This window comes from Alexandromys fortis, unplaced genomic scaffold (genome assembly GCF_014885135.2).
Source record: "Alexandromys fortis isolate MF-2015 unplaced genomic scaffold, M_Fortis_MF-2015_v1.1 scaffold_1, whole genome shotgun sequence".
NCBI lineage: Eukaryota > Metazoa > Chordata > Mammalia > Rodentia > Cricetidae > Alexandromys > Alexandromys fortis.
The window spans coordinates 12,640,311-12,650,804 of NW_026067927.1; the positions used below are offsets into that span (position 1 = coordinate 12,640,311).

At 46.5% G+C, this 10,494-nt stretch overlaps 1 pseudogene; it reads left to right on the forward strand.

Moving 5' to 3' along the window:
• Nucleotides 1–9,616: 9,616 nt before the first annotated feature.
• Nucleotides 9,617–10,234, forward strand: LOC126502458 (proteasome subunit beta type-3-like; annotated as a pseudogene).
• Nucleotides 10,235–10,494: the final 260 nt, after the last annotated feature.

Sequence of the window (10,494 nt, forward strand, 5' to 3'; positions counted from 1 at the left end):
GAGCCCAGAACTCACTGATTTAGCTAGGCTGGCCAGTCGTCAAGCTCTGGGGACCCACCTCTCTGCCTGCAGTGTTAAGGTTATAGACACATGACTTTTAAGTAGGTGTCGGGGATCCAATCTCAGATCCGCATGTTTGGACATGGGAGATCTACTGAGCCATCGCTCCAACCCCAGGCAGGAATTTTTGTCTTCTTTGTCCACGGCTAGATCCCCAGTGCAGAAAACAGCCTGGCATCAAATGCTCAAACACTCAAATATTTATTGAATGAGTGAAACCAACACAACAATAACTGTCAGCATCCGGCGGGGTGCTAAATGCACAAGAGAAGCAAAATCAATGTTGCTTCCCTGGCTGACCGCACACAACAGTGCTGCAGTGCATCACGCAAGGGGAAGGGTCTTGGCAAAGTGCACACAAATCAAGTGCATCATAAGAAACTGAATGACCGCATTTCCGCATTGCTCACTGCATGGCAGACCTGCAGCCGTGGACTTCCATGTGTGAGCTTATTCCAGTTCATACAGTTCTCTGAGTAGCTCATGTGATTTATATTTCTTTTCTTTTCTTCTCTTTTTGATACAGGGCTTCTCTGTATAGCTCTAGTTGTCCTGGTCAAATTTCTTAATAGTTAGAAGTTCTGTCCCCTGCGCACAGCCAGACAGCCAGGACAGAGGCAAAACCAGTCTATCTACCCCAGTTCTGCTCTCCAAAATTTGCTGCCTGACTCCATTACCAACCTGCTATTGAGAAGCATTTTCTGGAATGAACTTGGAGAATATGTTTTGTACCTGAGAGAGAATCTTTAAATATTGGAGAGTTTTCTGTTTTGCTGAAGACTGGACCCAGGGCCTTGCATACGGCAGGCCAAATAAGCTCTGTTTCCAAAGAACAATCCTTTTTCTCAACTCGGAAAATAAACATATTTGACCTTGGTTCAAGGTTAAACTCTGGGTCTTCTGAGAAATATTTAGATAGAGACTTTCTTCCCATTTTTGGTAATAAAATTCCTAAGTTTCACTCCCCCAGATCTCACTAAGTTTCACATCCTAAATTCCTAAGTTTCACATCCCCGGATGGGGATGTCTCAAAGACCAGGAGATGTTTCCCAGTCATCCAGGAAGTGGCCTTAAAACTGGGTGAAGCCATTTCTGGGCATGCACCACCCAGCCCTGTCAGAAACTGTTTCACAGTCTTGCTTCTTTGAGTCTATCCCTGAATTCCCCGGGAGCCTCCTTTTTGCCATGTGACGTCATTAGCCAATACTTCCCATCTGTGCCTCAGGTCCTCAGAGGTGCTGAGACAACAACCTCTTTACGTTTATTGAGAAATCCCTCTGCTTTGCTTCCCTTCCCTGAATCTTGGGTGAGGCAGTGCTGACTTCAGGGCTTACTGAGTGCCTGCCAAGGCCTGAGCAATTACCTTGCAGAGACCAGAAGCCAAGCAGGCATCTCTACACACAGAGGGCAAAGGATCAATAAGGCACTTAGAAAGCTTCAGAATTCACTGGCAGGCTGAGCTCCCGAAACTCAGAATTCTAGACCCTGCTCCCCCACACCTTAAAGAAAACAATAACAATAGAATATTAACAGCTGCTCTCAGGATCATTCTTCAGTTCCCTCTGCAAGGCAGGGTTACCTCTGCGGGTTGTCTCCCAGTTCCCTTCAGAAATTACTTCCTTCAGCCAGCAGGAGACACTGTTGGGGGCAGGAGGGCAGGCCAGAGGAAAAGCCTTTGACTTCATCTTATTTAATCTGAGTTTCATTTCTGTCCGCTGCTTGGCTTTTCAGGCTCTCCATTACTATGTTTAAATTCCTCTCAGTTAAATACTTGACCAGACTCTGGCTAAAAGAAAGGCTAAGACGGGCTGGAGAGATGGCTCAGCCATTAAGAGTGGGAATGAGCTTGCAAGGGACATGATTTAGGTTCCGGTCATTCACACTGGGCAGATTACAACCACCTGTGACCCTAGCTGTAGGGAAAATCTATTGCCATCTTCTGGCATTATTATGCAACTACACTCAGGAGCACATACCACCCATATAGACACAGACCGCATACTTTGGTCAGTTGTTGGTGCCCATCTAGGGGCGAATTGTGTTTTGTGGAGGCCTGAAAATGTGAGTCTAATTTCCACCTTGTCTGACGGTAAGAAAGTTTGAAGGTCACTCAAAATGGTTGACAAGCATAGTGTGTGTCCCCACTCAGGATGTGAGTGCTTGGTTCTTTTGACATTGATTGATTGACATTCAGTCCTGACAGATGGTCAGGATATGCATACATACTTTTGCTCCTTCCTTTATAACTATGAGGCCACCTGGGGAGGGATGGCTTTCAGGATTTGTGACCTAGAGCAATTCCACTGCCTGAACAACAGAATGCTCAGAGTGATGAAGCCATTGACTGGTTAAGTTGTCCAAGTATCATGTTAATAAAGTCTTTTGTTCTCCATCATTTACTTTGGGTGTAAAAGCTGTGGAAAAATAAACGTGGGTGATTTCAGGATTTCAGCAATCACTGGAAAGCCCTCCCGGTATTATTCTATGGTTTCTGTCTTTTTTCTTTTTCTTTTTTTTTTTTGTTTTTTCGAGACAGGGTTTCTCTGTGGTTTTGGAGCCTGTCCTGGAACTAGCTCTGTAGACCAGGCTGGTCTCAAACTCACAGAGATCCGCCTGCCTCTACCTCCCAAGTGCTGGAATTAAAGGCGTGCGCCACCACCACCCGGCTTGTCTTATTATTTTTATGCATATTCATATTCTTTACTTATATTTCTAAAATTCCCACGCCCCACCCTGGCAATAGGTGGTTTTGTGGAGGCCGGTCCTCGACAGTGTTTACCTCAGGAAAAGTTAACCAAGGATGCTAGAAACTAGACCCAGGGCTAACTGAACCACCTAGCATCTCCATCTTGATGTTACCTCCTTGGAGTATCTATTAAAAATGGGTTGCCCGAGGGCCTCTTTTATTTAAAACAATTTAAAATTATCTCAGTCCGTTTTCTATTGCTATAACAGACTTGGTAGTTTATAAAGAAAAATTTGAGACTGACCTCCAGCTCAAACACATTCCAAAGCTCAGTTGGTAGAGTGAGAAGCAAGTACAGAACCCTGGGTTTGGTCCTTGTGCCTTATAAACCAGGCATGGTGGTACAATCCTTTAACCCCAGGACTGGGAAGTGGAGGAAGGGAGATCTCAAGATCACCCTCTGTTTCCTAGTGACTCTGGAGCCAGCTTGGACTACAGGAGGCCATGAGATGCTGTCTCAAAAAGGGAAGGTGGTGAGCCAAAGAAGGAAAGTTTGGTTAGCTCACAGTTTGGGGAGTCCAAGGGCATAGAAGAGGCCCCTACATGCAGAAGGGAGTACAAAGGTGGACTTGCCTTTTTTTTAACTTTCTTTTTTTGAGACACAGTCTTACTGTGTAGCCCAAGTTGGCTATGAACCCCCAGTCTCTCTGCCACAGTCTGAGCGGGTAGATTAGCTTGGCTTGGATTTGCCATTTTTCATTTTATTTAATTCTTAATTGTGCGTGTATGCGTGTGTTCATGCACATACACAAATGCAGTGTTTTAGAAAACCAAAGGCAACATTGGATACCTTGGAACTGGAATTACTAGTGGTTGTGAGCCACTGGACTTGTATGCTAGGAACCAACTTCCTGTCTCTTCTTCTTCTTTGGCTTTTGGAGTGCTGGGATTAAAGATGTGTGCCACCACTGCCCAGCAAATTTTTGAGGTTTATTTATTTTTATGTGTATGTGTGTTTTGACTGCGTGTGTGTCTGTGTACCATGTGCATGCAGTGCCCATGGAGGCCAGAAGATGGTTCAGATCCTCTTGGAACTGTAGTTACAGACGGCTGATAGCAGGTGTGTGGGTCCTGGAAATCAAACCAGGGTCCTTTGGAAGAACAGCCGGTGTTCTTAACTGCTGAGCCATCTCTCCACCTCGACCCAACCCTCTTCTGGAACAGCACAAGCTCTTAACTGCTGAGCTACCTTACCAGCTGCAGGTTTGAAGCGCCCCACTCTCCCGATAACTAACTCGCTCCTGACATAAGGATAATTCCTGAAGGCTCTACCCTCACCACCTGACCACCCTTCATTAACTCTCACCTCCCAACACCACAACAACGGCAATCCAGCTTTTAACACATCAGCTTGGGAGATGTGTTCAAACCACAGCAAAGCCCAAACATTATGAAAAACTTCAAACACACGAAAGAATGAGAGAACATGTTCTACTCTGCTCCTTCGGGTGCTGAGAGAACAGCTAGCTGGCCAGGTCTTTCTCCTCCCGGGAGATCCACGAGCTCGCTTATCTGCAGGCAGAGCCTCCGCTCTCCAGTAGCAGCTTCACCAGCAATGCAGGTGCACTTGGGTCCCCACCTTCTGATTTGTCTCCTTGTTGGTTTAGAACTCGGCTTTCTAATATGGGTGTTGAGCACTCCTTGCCCCATCAAACATCCCAACTGGAACATTCTCCTTAAACAATTACACTAAGGCAGGTTCTTGCAGGTGTTACAGAAGGCCCACATCAGTGGCAGCATGAGAGAGGCCATCTCACACACTACCACCATGGAAGTGTTTGTTTTTATGAAAAGATGTCCACAGTGCGCCGTTGAATACAAAGAGAAAGGTGCCGGTGGCTGGCTAGAGTGTGGGTAACTAGACAGATATGTGATAAAGCAAACATACGAAATTGTCGCTCGGGGAATCCAGGTGGTTGCTTCTGGTACAATTCTTTCATTCCTTTGTGTATTTTAATTTCTGTGTGTGTGTGTGTGTGTGTGTGTGTGTGTGTGTGTGTATGTGTGCGTGAACGTGTGTGTGTCCTGAGTGTGCAGATGCCCCTCTAGTGTTAAAGACTACAAAGATGCACCATCACACTTATTTTTTTATAAAGATTTATTTATTTATTATGTATATAACATTCCTTCCATGTATGTTTGCATGCCAGAAGAGGGCACCAGATCTCATTATAGATAGCTGTGAGCCACCATGTGGGTGCTGGGAATTGAACTCAGGACCTCAGGAAGAGCAGCCAGTGCTCTTAACCTCTAAGCCATCTCTCCAGCCCCATACCTATTTTTTTTTTTTAACATGGGTTCTAGGATCAAACTTAGGTCCTCATACTGGCAAGGCTTGCACTTTACTGACTGATATGTCTTCTTTAGCATGTATTGTATATGTATGTGAGTGTGGTGTGGGTGTGTATGGTGTGTACACACATGCAGGCGTGTGCATGGTTGGAGGAGGATGGCAGTGTTGGCTCTATCGCTCTTTGCTCTGTTCACTTGATACATGGTATCTCACTGAACCTGGAGCCAGGCCGGCTGCTGGTGCCCAGCAAGCCCCAGTAATCCTCCTGTTTCCACCCCCAACAGTCTGGGGTTACAGGTGTGTGCACAGCCACCCCTAGCTTTTAATATATGTGTGGAATCTGAACTCAGGTTCTCATTCTTAGACGGCAATGTTCTTATCCTCCAGGCTATCTCCTCAGCTTTTCAGAATAATTTGTAATATAATATTTGGACCTAATTATTCTGTTGGATGTGGTATTTTGTACTCAACACTTGGGAGGCAGAAGTAGGAGAATGGTGAGTTTGAGGTCACCCTGGGCTACACAGCTAGGCTCTGTCTCAAAAATGTAAATAAATAAATAAATAAACAAATAATTAAAAATAACATCTAAGACCAGGTATTGTGGTGTGTGCCTAGAATACCAACACTAGGGAGCAGAGGCAGGCTCACCTTCAAGGTCAACCAAGCAACAGAGGAAGACTATCTCAAAGCAGAAATCCTCATGATATTCTAGATGGGTTTCAGAGCTGGAGAGGTGACTGAGCAGCTGGCATTAGTTATTGTGAGACTCTGAGTTTGGTTCTCAGCATCCACATGAAGACTCTCAACTAGATACCCGCAGCTCCAGTTCCTTCTTCTGGCCTCCAAAGGCACATGTGTGATGCACAGCAATACAATCCAAGTAAAGCACTCATACACATACAATAAATAAAATAAAGTAGAACAACTTAAAAAATTATCAGATCCTGATAGCATGATCCTATAAAGCTAGTTCCCTGGGAGGCTATAATAGGAGAACTGAATGTTTAAGGCCTGTCGAGGCTACATCCAGAATCTGAGTCCAGCCTGGCAATTTGATGAAATCTTGTGTCAAAATAACAACAGCAATAATAATAAGCCAATACTCTAGAAGCTAAGACAGGAAGATCAGGAGTTCAAGGCCAGCCTCAGCTAAGTAGATTGTTTTAAGCCATTGTGGGCTACATGTGACCCTGTCTCAAAAACTCTAAACATGCAGGGCACGAAGCCACATGCCTTCGATCCTAGTACTTGGGAACGAGAGGCAAGAGACGCAAGAGTTTCAAATGTGGAGCTGGGGAGATGGCTCAGTTGTTAAGAGTACTGACTGTTCCTCCAGAGGACCTGTGTTCAGTTCCCAGCGTCCACATGGTAGCTCACCACCTTCTGTAACTTCAGTTCCAAGGGATCTGATGGCCTCTCTGGCTTCCACGGGTACCAGGCATGTACTTGGTACATGTACATCTGTGTAGGCAAAGAACTCATACACATAAAAAAGAAATACGTTTGTATTTAAAAAGTAGGGTGGAGAGATGGCTCGGCTATTAAAAGCCCTGACTGCTCTTTCAGAGGACCTGGGTTCAGTTCTCAGCCCCACACAGCAGCTCACACTGTCAGTAACTCCAGTTCTAGGGAATCTAACACCATCTTCTGGCCTCTGCAGGTACCAGGCACACACACCGTGTACAGACATACATGCAGGCAAAAAAAGAAAAGAAAAGAAAAAAAAAACTCGAAAAATGAAACCGAAAAAGAAGTAGTAGCAGCTAGGCTTGGTGGAGCACACCTTTGCTTCAAGCTCTTAGGAGGCAGAGGCAGGCGGGTGTCTGAGTTCCAGATCAGCCTTGGGTATAGAGACCCTGTCTGGAAAAAAATTAAAAAAACCCACCACCAACAACAACAATAAAATAGAAAGATCTATTGGACTGAGCCTGTCATTCTCACTGTTGAAGCTGTCTTCTGGAAGAGAAGTCAGTGAATAGCAAAATTATTAGTGATTGTGTCTTCCTCTCTCATCTTCCTTGTATCACATTTGTATATTTTTCTTTTTTGTTTTTCTACAAAAAACAAACTGTTGGGCCAGCGAGATGGCTCAGCAGGTGAAGGCACTTGTCACCAAGCCTGATGGCCCAAATTTGATTCCCAGGACCCACAAGGTAGAGAGGGAGAGAACCAGTTCCCCCAGGTTGTTCTCTGATTCAGTGTATCCACACATATACACCAATCAGTCAATCAATGTAAAAAAATATTTTAAAATGTTGTCATTTGTGAGTTTAAAAAGTAGTTTTAAACAGAGATCAGGTTTTAAGATTTGCCAGTAAAGAACCAGTTGACCCAAGCCAGAAAGGACAACCTCCAGGGCAGGCGGGGGTGGGGGTGGGGGTGGGGGTAGGGTAACACACAACACACTAACAGAAGACTCCGGAAGATCTCTGCAGAGACTCTAACAAGTCTCCTGGCTCTGCCACTAACATGCGTTTTGTAGGGCTTGCTGGAGTGGCTTTCACACCTTACTACACAATAGTTAGGACACCAAAGCCACTCCCTGGATAAAGGGTGACGGCAAGATAAAAACATCACCAGCTAAGTTCTTTAAAAATTTAAAGACCCGATAGAGCCCTCCGTTCCACAGCTGCTAGGGGAGGAAATCGCCTCTGGGAAGCACCTCTGTGGCTGCCCCCCCCCATCTTCTGGAGCTGGCCTGAGGGCCTGGGTCTCCTCAGAGTTTGGGGGGGGGGTCCATCTTGTCACGTGAGTAAAACTAACGAGTTGATGTTCGGGAGGATCAAAGCCTGAGATCTAAAGCCTTGGCAAGAATGTGACCACCTGAGGGCATGGGGGGGCCCTGCTTGCAAGAGGCCTGAGCGTTCAGAACGGGGTGCAGCATGTTCCTTGGCTCCACCAGCCTGTCTGCCTACCTGCAGAGAGATGTAAGGGCTGGTGCAGGGCTGGTGCAGGGCTCCAGGCTGACGCTGCAGAAAGGAAGGAACTGGTGGTGGAGGTAGTGGAGGTGGTGGAGGTGATGGTGGAGGTGACGGTGGAGGTGATGGTGGTGGTGCTGTGCATATGCGCACGTGTGGGCCGGACACTGTAGCTTCTGCAGTCCTTTCCACTTTATTTTTTGAGACAGTCTCTCACTGAACCTGGAGCTCACAGATTCAGTTAGCCAGCAAGCTCTGGGGAATCCACCGTTTCAGTGTCTCCCTTCCCCAGTTCAGGGGTTACAAGTGCATGTACCCTGAGTGTGTCCACTTTTCTGTGGGTGCTGGGGGTCGGAACTTCGGTTCTTCGACTTGCACAGTCAAGCACTGTACCAGCTGAGCCATTTCCCTAGACCCGGTCAGTTTTTAAAAAACATTTTGTTGATTCTTTGTGGATTTTACATCATGCATTCCGATCCCATTCATCCTCCCATCCTTTCATATCCGCCCTCTTCCCTTGCAACCTCCCCCCAATAAAATAAAATTTAAAAGAAAACAAACAAACCAAAAGTCTTGGCAGGGAAGCTGTAGGGCAGTAAAGCTGAGTCACCCAATCAACCCTTTAGTCCGTACATCTTTACTTGCAAGTGTTCATTGCTGTAAGTCATTGGTCTGGTCCAAGGCCTTTGGCTTCTGCTGCACCAGCGATGCTGGGTCCTCACTGGAACTCCCGAATATCCTGTTGTTGCCTCGTGTCATGGAGATCCTGCAACTTCGGATCTGAAGGTCTGGCCCCTTCACAGGCTCCGGTGGTTTAGATATGAAGTGGATGCTGGGGTAGGCTAACTCACAGCCCTGGTTTTGGACCTGGGTGGTAGCCGGGGTGATCAGCCTGCCAGATTTCCCTCATCTTCCCACCTGGGTCAGCTCTCCAGCACCGCCCCGGCTAGCCTACCCAAGGCAGCAGGCAGCAAGGAGTGGGGCCAGTTCTGCTCTCACGCCCTAGGGACTGGCTCACTGGCACTGCCACCTCCAGGGCCAGCTCTACTGTTTTCCCCAGCTAAGGTGCAGGGCAGTCTTTCCTTCCTTCCTTCCTTCCTTCCTTCCTTCCTTCCTTCCTTCCTTCCTTCCTTCCTTCCTTCCTTCCTTTAACATATACTTTAAAGAAGCACCAACGCATGGTGGTTTATGACTATGTTCCCAGCACCAAGCAGGTGGAGACAGAATTGTAAATTTAAACGTAAAGAGTGCCAAAGGCCACTTTGGGCTACAAAGTCAGACTCAGTCAATGCAAATGACAAGCAATGCAAACGAATGGAAAAATAAGTCCCACAGCTAGTGTTCTTTTTGCAGAGTAAAAATAAGGCATTGTAACTCAGCTATGAGCTGTGCCCCCTCCTTTTCCTCAAAGAGGCATGTTTAACGGATTTGCAGTCTCAGTATTTGGGAGGTTGAGGCAGGGAGGATTAGAAGTTCAAGGCCAGCCTCTGCTACACAGTGAGTTTGAGGCTAGTCAAGAACCAGAGAGAGAAAGCCAGAGCCAGTTTACAAGAATCGCAGTGGCAGTGGCGACCGGAGTCCTACTAGAGCGAAATCATGTCTATTATGTCCTTTAACTGAGGGGCTGTCATGGCCACGAAGGGAAAGAACTGTGTGACCATCGCCGCTGACAGGCGTTTTGGGATCCAGGCCCACATAGTGACCACAGACTCCCAGAAGATCTTTCCCATGGGTGACAGGCTCTTCATAGGCTTGGCCGGGCTGGCCACTGATATCCAGACAGTTGCCTAGCGCCTCAAGTTCCGGCTGAACCTGTATGAGCTGAAGGAAGGTCGGCAGATCAAGCCCTACACCCTCACGAGCATGGTGGCCAACCTCTTGTATGAGAAACGGTTTGGTCCCTACTACACAGAGCCTGTCATTGCCTGGTTGGACCTGAAGACCTTTAAGCCCTTCACTTGCTCTCTAGACCTCATTGGCTGCCCCATGGTAACTGACAACTTTGTAGTCAGTGGTACCTGCTCCAAACAGATGTATGGGATGTGCAAGTCTCTCTGGGAGCCCAACACGGATCCAGAACACCTGTTTGAGACCATTTCCCAAGCCATGCTGAACGCTGTGGCCCGGGATGCTGTCTTGGGCATGGGTGTCATCGTCCACATCATTGAAAAGGACAAGATCACCACCAGGACACTGATGGCCCCGATGGACTAACCCTGCGCTCTGGTCCTGGTTTCCTTTTGTTATTTTTCTTTTTAATAAAATTTCTTTTCTTTTCAAAAAAAAAAAAAAACCAGAGAGAGTGCACAGGCCATATTCTAAATTGTTGTGTGACTGTCTTAATCACTTGTACTGCTCACAAAACACACTGACAAGTGCCTTTGGGGAGAAAGGATTAGGTTTTTGTTTTTGTTTTTTTTTTTTTTTTGTTCTTGTTTTTTATTTTTTTATTTTTTTGTTCTTGTTTTTTATTG